A 12,292-nucleotide genomic window follows, 5' to 3' on the forward strand; every position below is an offset into this window, starting at 1 on the left:
CAAGAGAAATGCAGTAAGCACACACCAATGCAGATATTTAAAAAGTCTAGATTTACGACTATATAACTAAGTCTAAGATGCTGCAGGCATTTGTATTATTTTTATGTTGTAAAGATGTTGCCATATCCTCGAGTTGATAGTGTTATAGGGATTTGAAACAGTGTCATACCGACCTTAATTGAAACGGTGTCATACCGACCTTAATTTTTCTTCTTTCCTTTGTGTTCGTTGCTGTTAATTTTTTTTGACAGCACAGGATGGGACAGGAATTAAAAAAAAAAAAAAAAAAAAGTTACAGGACGGGACATGACAGGAAAAATTTGTACAGGACAGGATTGGTCAGGATTGGAAATGATGACTCTTTCATGGGATGGGATGAGACAGCAACATTTTTGACAGGACAGGATGGGATAGGAATGAACTTTCATTCCTGTGTCACTCTCTAGTTTGCACTCTGCTGAGAGATCAGTGGGCGGGCACTGCATGTCTTACAACACACTCGATTGGCTATTTCTAGGTAACACTTTGCTTCTCTTAAATAATATGATGCCGTCCAAACTGATAAACTTAGTTTTCTTGTTATAAAACGACTTGACTTGAGTGTATTTCTTTAAATAGCCATTTAAAAATGGATTACAAAAAAAACTACATTATCCTGCGGTACGACGATAACCGTGGTAGATACCGTGACATCCCTATTACAGTCACAGAAAGCCTGCGAAGGGTACAGTGTGCAGAGTATTAAAGACGTCCTAGATGAGACAAAAGGAAGGAGAGGAACTGATGTGAAAGATTTTTATCCTAACATTGATTTACTTAAAAATTCTGTATGGCTTTTAAGGCAAAACATGTCTGCTCTGGAAGTCTTTAGTACACAGGGGTACAGTATGTGCGCCTGAAGAACACCACCAGTAAAAGTGTGTAAAAGTTTGAATACAAAGAATCAAGATGTTTAGTCCCTTTGGTAACTACAGTTTTTTTTCTGTCTGCTTGTTTGTTTGTCTGTATCAGTGTTTTTCCTTTTCAAATTTTCCAATGAGCCAGTTTAAAATTGGGACCTTAAATATTAATGGCTGCAGAAATGCCCCCAAGAGGGCTGCCATTATTGAATTTATTAAACAGAAATAATTAGATATTACGTTTCTGCAACAGACCCATATAGATATTGCTGTAGAGACCCCTGAAATAGGAGGTAAAGGAAAGGATTCAACACTTCAGACCCTGGAGTAGATTGTCAAGGTGTTTATTGAAGCACAAAACAGAGCTCTGGAGAATCAACTGCACATGGTCAAAAGTGTAGCAAGTCATTTCTGCCAGTGAATCCTTAAGGGATGCTTTATATACAATTATGATTATATGATTATATGCCATACCCGTCCCCATATCCAATCCCTACACCTACACACTTTATATTCATTCATTAACCCATGCCCTGATATGTCGCAGTTTAATAGCCCCCCTCTAGTCTTGTGGTAGCACGTACTCCTGATGAGACATCTGTTATTGCCCAAGTTGTTATAGCTTATTGAAAAGAACATTCTGTCAACCTTGCCCTTCAACTGACACTTTATCTGTGTATTTGAGTTTATGCACAGTTGACCCATTGTTCTTGTTTCATTCTAGAACTTTCTAGCACATTGTGGTTTCATCCAGTTGTTCTGCCTTGGTGCAGGAGACGATTTCAGCATTCGGTTTCTACATTTACACTGGGAAAACGATTAGAAAGGTGATCACTTTTTTAGTAACTGCGGTAGCTATTTTATTTTCTGTTAAGTTTAAACCTGTTTCTGTAACAATGAGTGGTTTTATAAAGGGGTGTTTGCTTAAAGTGTAGGCAGTCATTGAAGGGAAGGTGTTTGTTTTATTAATGCGTATGCTCCAACTGACAGAAAAGATAGAATGAATTCCTTCAAGAGTTTGAAGACATTTTATCAGACTGTAAATTAGAAGAGTTGTTGTTTTTAGGTGGTTTAACTGTACTGTTAATCATATAATGAACATGAATAAATTAGAACCACACCCACAGTCTGCCAGAGAGCTTTTAAGAATGTTAAAGCCTTTTGAACTAGTAGATGTTTGGAGGAATTTTAATGAGAGGGATTGGCAATACACATGGGCAAAGGCAAATGGCATTGACATTTCTTTGGCTAGATTAGATCATTTTTATAGAGAAAAAAGGCACAGAGCAAGGTGATCTACTGCTTAAAGACAGCGTCAGGGCAACAACTAAGAGAGTCTGTGTAGCTATAGAGGCAGGCAGTGGATTTCTATAAAGATTTGTTCACAATGGAGGCTGGAGAGGAGAATGAGGAGGTCCAGCTGTTCCTCCAGGATCTCCCTCGTCTCCACGAAGAGGAACCCAGAGGGTTAGAAAGCCCTCTGACAGCACATGAACTCTTTGATGCCCTTCAAGGGCTAAACAATGGAAAAATGCCTGGAATTGACAGCCTCCCAGCAGAGTTCTATAAGAAATTTTGGTCTGTGCTGGGAGCGGACTTGTGAGAGGTGTTTGAGGACTGTAAAGGAGAAGCAGCTGCCTCTGAGTTAAGGAGAGCTGTCATCTCCTACCTAAGAACATCAAAAACTGGAGAACTGTATTGCTACTCTGTGCCGATTATAATCTGTTCTCCAAAGCCCTAGGCAATCACTTGCGGACTGTTATAGGAAATTTGGTGCATAGTGCCCAGACCTTATTGTGTTCCCAGCACATCCATATTTGGTCATATTTTTTTTTATTCAAGATATTTTGGCAGCCTCTACACTCTTTGGTTTCAACACAGGCATAGTGTCTCTCGACCAGGAGAAAGTGTTTGACAGGGTAGATCACCTGTATTTGTGGAAGGCTCTTAACTCTCTCACTGCCCGCGGCGACTAAAGTCACCCACCCACTGGGCATTCTATACTGCCTGCGGCGACTATAGTCGCCAGAAACACGTTGATCGTTTTTTTGTTTTCATTTTCTGTCCAATCAAATGATCATTGCCAGGTAAAATGTTGCACATTCATAAAAATACACGTCAAAGTAATGAAGTCTTGATTTTATTTTGTTTGGAGAGCATATATCGCGATGTCATGATCTGAAAGACGAGAGTTCTAGTAGGCAATTGAAAAATTGAAAGAGATATAAGAGAGAGAGCGGAGATTTGTTTTTGTTTAACTGGGATAGCGACAGTGATTAGGAATTTGAGGGATTTACTGAGGAAGATGTAGCTGGACCGGAAGATGTAAACGAGGGTGATGAAAAGACTCAGAGGAGTTAGTGACAGCGAGGGAGGAAACAGTCAGGCTAACAGTGACAGGAGAAGAGGCGCATCAAGGGGAGTGGCACGAAATGACAGGCAGGGAGAGAGAGAGCGCTGGGTGGGTCAACCCTACTGAAAACAGCAGGGAAAAATAATTGAGTTCAGTCCGTCACAATCTGTGCTGACCCATATGATTATTTTATTAGTGTGATCACCCCTGATTTTATTGAGTTGATGGTGACAGAAACAAACCGGTATGCTGAGGCGATACGTACTAGCAGTATTCTAGCCCCCCCATTCCCGATTTCACGACTGGAAACCTACCAGTCGAAATGAAATTGAAATATTTATAGGACTCCAAATTGCAATGGGTCTAGTCGTAAAGCCACATATTTTCAATTACTGGAGTACTAATGTTCAGTTAGTTACCTGGACACTTAATTTTTCGAAAGTGTTGTCCAGAAAACGGTATGAGATTTTAAGTTCTATTCTGCATTTTGCTGACAACAGCCTGAGAACTGAGAGGTCTCAGCAAGTTCACAACCCCCTGTTTAAAGCCCGCCCCCTTCTGGATAAATTAATTGAACATTTCCAAAGAGAGTATTATCCTTTCCGAGATTTGGCTGTCAACTGTCAATTACAGTGCCTTGCATAAGTATTCACCCCCTTGGACTTTTCCACATTTTGTATTGTTACAACCTGGAATTAAAATGGATTTAATTAGGATTTTTTGTCAGTGATCTACACAAAATAGTCCATAATGTCGAAGTGGGGAAAAAAATCTACATATTTTTCAAAATTATTTACAAATAAAAACTGAAAAGTCTTGATTGCATAAGTATTCACCCCCTTTGCTGTGACACCCCTAAATAAGCTCTGGTGCAACCAACTGCCTTCAGAAGTCACATAATTAGTTGAATGGAGTCCACCTGTGTGCAATTAAAGTGTCACATGATCTCAGATTAAATACACCTGTTTCTGGAAGGCCCCAGAGTTTGTTAGAGTGCATATCTAAACAAACAGCATCATGAAGACCAAGGAGCTATCAAAATAAGTCCGGGATAAAGTTCTGGAGAAGCACCAATCAGAGTTGGGTTATAAAAAAATATCCCAAACTTTGAACATCCCCCGGAGCACCGTTAAATCCATTATAAAAAAATGGAAAGAATATGGCACAACCGCGACTCTGCCTAGAGAAGGCCATCCACCAAAACTTAGTGACCAGGTAAGGAGGGCATTAGTCAGAGAAGCAACTGAGAGATCCACAGCTGAGATGGGAGAAACTGCACATGGGACAACTATGTGGGAGACACAGCAAACATGTGGAAAAAGGTTCTCTGGTCTGATGAGACCAAAATTGAACTTTTTGGCCTTGGCGCAAAGCCAACACTGCTCATCACCCTGAGAACACCATCCCCACAGTTGAAGCATGGTGGTGGCAGCATCATGTTATGGGGATGCTTTTCATCGGCAGGGACTGGGAAACTGGTCAGGATTGAGGGCAAGATGGATGGAGCCAAATACAGGGAAATTCTAGAGGAAAACCTGTTTCAGTCTGCAAAAGACCTGGGACTGGGGCAGAGGTTCACCTTCCAGCAGGACAATGACCCTAAACACACAGCCAAAGCTACACTGGAGTGGTTTAAAAACAAGAACCTGAATGTCTTAGAATGGCCCAGTCAAAGCCCAGACCTCAATCCGATTGAGAATCTGTGGCAAGACTTGAAAATTGCTGTACACCAACGGTCCCCATCCAACTTGACAGAGCTTGAGCAATTTTGCCAAGAAGAATGGGCAAAAATTGCAGGATCCAGATGTGCAAAGCTGGTACAGACCTACCCAAAAAGACTCACCGGTGTAATTGCTGCCAAAGGTGCTTCAACCAAGTATTGACTCAGGGGGGTGAACACTTATGCAACCAACAAATGTCTTTTTTTTTGTTTAATTAACTTTTGTGTCACAATAAAAAATATTTTGCACCTTCAAAGTGTTAAGTATGTTGTGTAAATCAAATGGTAAAAATCCCAGTTAAATCCATTTTAATTCCAGGATGTAACACTACAAAATGTGGAAAAGTCCAAGGGGGGGTGAATACTTATGCAAGGCACTGTATATCTTTCCGTGGACGACTCTTTTTTTTGAAGTTCATTCCAAACAAACGTCACCGTTTTGGAATTAAAAATGTTGTCCTCTCTGACTTGCACACAAACTACACTTATGCATGGGATGTGTACACTGGAGGAGCATATTCCTATGATAAAGATGAGGGAATTGGTTACAGTGTGGTCATACAGCTGCTGAACACCACAAAACTGCAAGGAAATGGCCATGTAGTGTACAACTTTTACACTTCCCCTGCTCTCTTTGAGACACTGCATGAAAAAAACACCGGCGCTTGTAGCACTGTCAAAGTAAATCGAAAAGGCATGCCACAGGAATTCAAAAATAATAAAATGAGGCCGGGAGATCCCCCGTTGTTTTTGGCGAAAAGGCCTCTTTTAGCTACAAGATACGGAAACTGTTACTTTGCTTTCTACCGTGCACGACACATCTGTGATTTCAAAGAGAATCCGCAGCAAGGGGCCAGAAGGGTTATGAGTAATCCGAAAACCAAAGAGCATTGAGGATTATAAACGATACATGGGAGGTGTAGACAGAGCTGACCAGCTCTGCTTTTATTACAGCTTTCAGCACCACTCTGTCAAATGGTACCACCGCGTATATCACCATGCAAAGGAGGTGGCGTTAGTGAACATGTTCATCATTTTTAAGAAAAGCACAAATGCAAATACAAAGGCTGTTGATTTCAGAGAGCGGATTGTGCACAGGCTCCTGAACAGGGTTACAGCAAGAAACGCAGTACCAGACCCAGTGATGGAAATGCCAGGAGTGCCAGCTAGACTGTTAGGGAGACATTTCCTGGGACAGCATGAAAAATCAAAGCTTGACTGTAAAGTCTGCTCTGACAGAAAGAGAGGATGTTCAGATCAGTGCCCCATTCCCAGTTCAGAGAGGCATCAGGCAGGGGTGCTCTATGCCAGGGATGCTCTATGAATTAGCTATGTAAACCCTCATTAATCAGCTGAGGAGGGTCGTCACTGGACTGATCATTCCCCATTGTCTGACTGAAACAGTGAAAGTTACTGCCCATGCAGACAACATTGCTGTCATTATTACTAAGGGTTTACCTAAATCGCGATTTCGTGGAAATCAGGAAATTGAGGGGTCATCGTGAAATTCACCTCTTTTAGGGGCCAATGCATAACGGACAAGTACAGAGAGATATAAAAAAGAGAAACCTTGTTTAAATTAACTACTGCACAATGTAAGCAAAGCAAACTATGTATCGTCCTTCTGTAGATAGGCTTTTTTTTATTCCTTCGCCATCCTGTGTGCAATGCATTTAGGTAAAAAAAATAATAATAAAATGTCCTCAGACAAATAACATTTACAAAAAAATACTCCAAAGCGGTTAACGTTCTTGACCTGTACTGGACAGTAGGGGGTGGAACAAAGTCAGTGCTCTATTGTTTTGATTTAGGTCAAGTTTTCAGCATTGGAGGTAAAATACCAGAAATGGACGACAAAGCAAAAAAAGCAAAGTATATTTCGGCTGATGATTGTCAAGATATTTCCCAAAGAAACTCTACATGGAGATGGAGGTAATTGTTTTGCACATCTTGTAAAGTGTCTTTGGAGAAAATACGATCGATCACTACTTAGCTCCAGAATCACACATTAAACAAAAGGCTACTAGAAAGTCACCACAGACGAAAAGTATTCCTGTCGGTTGTAGCCAAGTTAAATCAGTACTACAGGTACGATCTAGCACAGCCACCTCGCTTCAAACAGTCTGCTGCTTACTTTTTAAATGCAGTTAGAATTTTAGACCCGAATAGGCACGTTTTCTTTGTTTTGACTTGGTACTAATAAAATAAATTATTGGATGGGAAATAACATTACAACAAACGTGCTGCATATATTGCCTTTATTAAAGAATGCCAGATGCCCTTGGGTAACCGAGTTTTGGGACTGTTTCTAATCAATCTCCACATCTGTATAACTTTGCAAAGCTTTGCCTTACACTTCCAACCAATTCAGTGGATGCAGAACGTGCAGTCTCAATGTATGGGCAAGTCCACACCAGACAGAGAATGTTGGCAGCAACTGCTGGGGGATGTTGCATGCTTGCCTTTAACAAATGACAGCACTCTGTTTTAGTAAGGAAGCAAGTACCAGTATTGTTAGGCTTTTATAGTGCTCTGAAATATTGTCTACTTAGGTTTATTTAATGTTTAAACACATCCACGAACTGTCCGCAAAACCCTAATTTTATTCCATAACCTACACGCGAAAAATACGTACATTTACCGCGATTTGCTTGTAGGAGATTGGAAAGGGTCTCGTCCATCACATCTACCTGCTGGGCTGCAGTGGAGCAGGGAGGGTTGGGAAGGAGTTCTATATCTGGGAGTGTTTTTAGGAGATGAGAGCACAGTGTAGAACTGGGAGGGAGTGCTAAATAAGGTGCCAGTGGCTGCTTCCACAGCTGTCATACAGGAGCCAGATGCTCATTATTAATAATCTGGTAGCCTCTAGTCTATGGCATTGTTTTATTTGTCTGGAGCCCCCAGAGTCTCTAGTCAGGCAGATTCAGTCTGTTATGCTGGACTTCTTCTGGGATGGTGTCCACTGGCTGAGGCAGTGTGCTCTACCTGCCACTAGCTGAGGTCAGGGATTGATGGATCTCTCCAGCTGGATCGCTGCAAACACTGCAGAAACTTCTTCTCCCTTGGCGACAGCTTGCATTTATTTTCTTTAATCATGTAGGTGGGCTGGGTCTGGATAGGAATTTGTTTTTACTAGACTTGAGTAAGATCACTACATCTAAACTGTCAGAATATTATAACTGTCTCCTGAAGGCCTGCCATTTTTTTTTTAAATAAACTGACAGGAATCTAAAGGACACTAGTTTATTTATGGTTTTGGAAGAACTTTTAGTTTTCAATCCCTTTTTAGACACCGATCTAGCCCACTCTTCTAGTTTCACTGAGATTTTAGTCAAAGGGGTGATTCAATTAAAACACCTTTTTAATGACTACAGGAGTCCTGAGTCTTTAGCCTGTGTTTTAAAGTGAGGTCTGTTCACATTACTGAGCAGTTCATTACTCAGGTCTGTGCTGCTTTGCCCAGAGAGGGTCTGGAGCTGCTGGCTCAACTTTTCACAGAAAAGAGAGTCCCATAGTCTGACCCCATATTCCCCTCCCTATTGGTGACCCTGGCAATCAGTCATGTCTCTGGTATATCAGGACAACTCCTAAGATTTCTAGTTTGCCATGAATTCCTTTATGAGTATAATAAACCCAGGGGTGACAGACATATGCCCCTTCTGCTCACATAGAGAAACTGTCTTTCAGTGTTTTATTAACTGTACCAGATTGAACCCCCTTTTTACTTTTTTGAAGACTGCTTTTTAAGCTGGGTTGTCAGTTCACAGAGGCAATTTTTATTTTCGGTATTAAATACTGTATTTTTTCTACTGCTATGACTGATGTAATTAATTTATCAGTCCTGATATTGATATTGGACTGCCTTTTGAAATTCCCTGCAAACTGAATGCCAAGGGAGTCAATGATTAGTTATATGGCTTTTATTATCAATACTGTGGGCATACGCTCACAGCTGAGACAGACAGAGAAGAGATGCAGGGAAAAAACAGCAAACATTCATGTGGATAATACCATGAAGAAATTGAGTGAAGCACACATTATATGAGCTGATAGGCTTCAGTAAAAAGTACTTGAACAGAATGTGATCATGTAGCTTTAAGCTCATTTAACATAAATATCATGGATTTATCCAAGAGGAAGTAATTTTACAGTACCTATAATCCACAAAATTATTTCACAGGAGAGCATGGTGGGGACGTAGTGTAAGACTTAATAAACAGAGAACAAATTGAACGAGAGCTCAGGATCCCCCTATTTTCTTTGAGGCTTGCTGAGTGCAATACATTGTAAATTGTTGGTAATGTCTTAATTATTTATTTAACACTGCTGAAGATTAGTTTAATAATTCTTTGGAACAAAGTCTTGTGCTGGAATGGAAGAGCCAAAAAATTGCTGTTCCCTACCACTAAAATAATCTAATATTATAATAATGTGTATTTATACCACTCATGTGGCCACAATTTCATGAATCATTTCTATGTCAAGTTGGTGGCTATATCTTTTTTCATTCATTGTGACATACTGCCCTGCAAATACATTATGTTTCTGTGCACAGACTGTTTACAAAATAAGAAATATTTTAAGTGTTAAAGATCTTTACTTACATGAGGATATTTTAAGCATGTACGCATGCATGGCATAAACAAGATACTTCATGAAAAAACATAGCTTACAGTATTCTTGTCATGGGCAGTGAGCAGCAGAAGGAGAGCAAACTGAATGTTTGTTTGTTATCGCTGTGTCCGCCCATGCAATAAATACTGTATGTCATAGTTTTTCATGAGATATCCTCTATGTCTATGCCTATTTTTATTTATTTAAGTAGTTATCCATGGGTAGTTTTTTTGTAAAGCGCTGAAAGAGTAATTTCGAGATTGGAAGATTTAGTTCAAATGTCATAATTCCCTTAACTAGTTTTTTTTTTTTACATAATAAGTATAATTATTACATTTTATAAGACAGTCCCTACTTAAGATAACTTTAGTTTCCTCAGTGACAAATCTAAATATAAAGTAAATGGTAAAAAAAACCCTTTTCTTTCATGATCTCAACGTGGACTGACCACCTCAACACATTTCTATAAAAGCCTTTTTGTCCGTCTGATTACACTGCCTACATGCTTGATCTGGTAAATGGAAGTCTGGTCCCAAGCCACAGCTCTTTAATATTTGATTATTGCTACTGGCCTAGAATTGTGCACAAGCATACTTTATATAACTTCCCTGTTTTGCATTATTTATCTTTTTTATTTAAATTAGATTTTTGTTTTCACTTTTAGGCTTGGTTTTGTATATTATGTACAGTTACATTTATTGTAGTGGATATTTACACCTTCTTTGGAAAGAAAGCGCATACCTCATTTGTGTTATGTGTATGTATCAGACAATTGCAGAAATATTAATGTCATTAATTTCCATTAATTGCTGTTATTCAGTGTAAGAGGTCACAGGCTCTAATGTTTGTTTAGACTCTGGATAATGGTCTGCCCCAAAGCCAGTGACACTAGGTAGTTCTGGTAGGTCTGGTTTAGCGTGCTGAAGGCATTCAAAGACAGAGCATGCATTGCTGTGCACTATGTATGTAAGAAGTGCAGGGGAGTCATGGGAGACTTGGAAGAAGAGGGCTACAGAAGAGCGTGACAATAATAAAAAGAAGGAAGCAGTTTACATCAGATAATTATTTTGTTAGATTGCCAATTAAATGGAAGGGATAAAGATACATGTACCAGTATGGTAACTTGTATTATTCTGAGCCTTAAGCGTCAGTATTGGTGAAGGATTACACCACTAATAATAGTTCACAAAGGCAGAAAAACCAGCTCAGTGCCCCCATACAGAAAGCTTTATTCTCAGTTGGCAGAAGATGAGTAGGAGATGAGTATCCTTTTGCAATCAAAGGGATTAATGCACTGTTGCCAAATATTCTAGATTCAGATCTGATGTTAAGATAAATAATACAGTCCTAAGGGACCTTGCTTATTGGACACAGAAACCTTCTACACAATCCTAACAAATCATTAAAAGGTTAATGAGACATATAGTAGTCAGGGTGTGGGAGATTATTGGTTCCACTTTATTGAGTGACTTCAAAAAGGTATTTGTCTGTATTTGTCCCACGGTTGAAGACAGGAAATGAACAATGTGAGTCTGTTCTCAAGGGGAAACCCTCAATCCAGGGAGTTTATTTTTTTTCTGGTGGTGCGGGGGGGGGCATACATTGCTTTTATTCCTTGTTTTTTATTCCTTGTTTATTCCTTGTTTCCTTGAATGTTTGATATTGTAGATGTTCAGTTCACAATTTTCAACAAATCATGTTTCAGTTCCCCTGAGGAGACATCATTTTTAGTTAACAATTAGGTGTTGACGTAAGTAATTATCAGCTGGTGAGAAAATATCTCTATTGATCAGCCTATTTGGTGCTGTTTCTATGGGCAGACCTTTTAACAATTTTCTCACTGGTGGTATTAAAACATGTCTCAATCATTAGTACATGCAGTAGATTGTGTGTCCCTTGGGTGTCAGTGGATAATCTCTACCATGAATATAAAAGTTTATAACTTTAGTTCAGGAGGAAGGATTGCCCCTACACTCATGACATCATCTACTAAACAATCAGGACATTATAAATAAACCAGACACTTACCCCTTCCTATGTGCAATTCATTTACATCATTCCACCTCCCCCAATCACCATCACCTTTTATTTGTGCCAATTTTCCCCTTGGTTAAATCAAAGGGGGTCTATCGCCTTATTCAACCAGTCAGGAGATGGGCCTCAAACCAAGTGGGTTTGAGGCCATATGACTCACCTGTACATACTCCATAATCATCAATAAAAATATCACTATTATCAAATACTGTGCCTTGGGGGTTTGTCCTGAACTTCTGAAATACAATACTAGGAATAAGATTCAGATGTAATGATAACCTTATTTAGAAAAAATAATAATAATAAAAAACTAATAAATTCCATGACAAACATTTTGACTAAAAGTGTTTCTCATGGAAGTGTCTTCACCTAGGAACTTTGTATGAGTTGTCTTGTCTTTTGATGTTTGCAGTGTTGTTTACCAATTGTAAATATACAAAAAGGTGTGGGAGACATTTTAATTTTCATAATAAAAAAAATAAATAAAATAAATAAAAAGACTATAATCCTGTAAACAGAACATATTTAAAATGTTTAAACATGAACAATGCATTTACATCAGAATTGCTATTGCTCACCAAAGATCACTGCATTCTTTTTTTATTTTATTTTTTTTTTTAATTATCCATTCTCCTTAAACTGTCCTGTATCTGTGTATTCAGCTACAGAGTT

This window comes from Acipenser ruthenus, chromosome 5 (assembly GCF_902713425.1).
Source record: "Acipenser ruthenus chromosome 5, fAciRut3.2 maternal haplotype, whole genome shotgun sequence".
NCBI lineage: Eukaryota > Metazoa > Chordata > Actinopteri > Acipenseriformes > Acipenseridae > Acipenser > Acipenser ruthenus.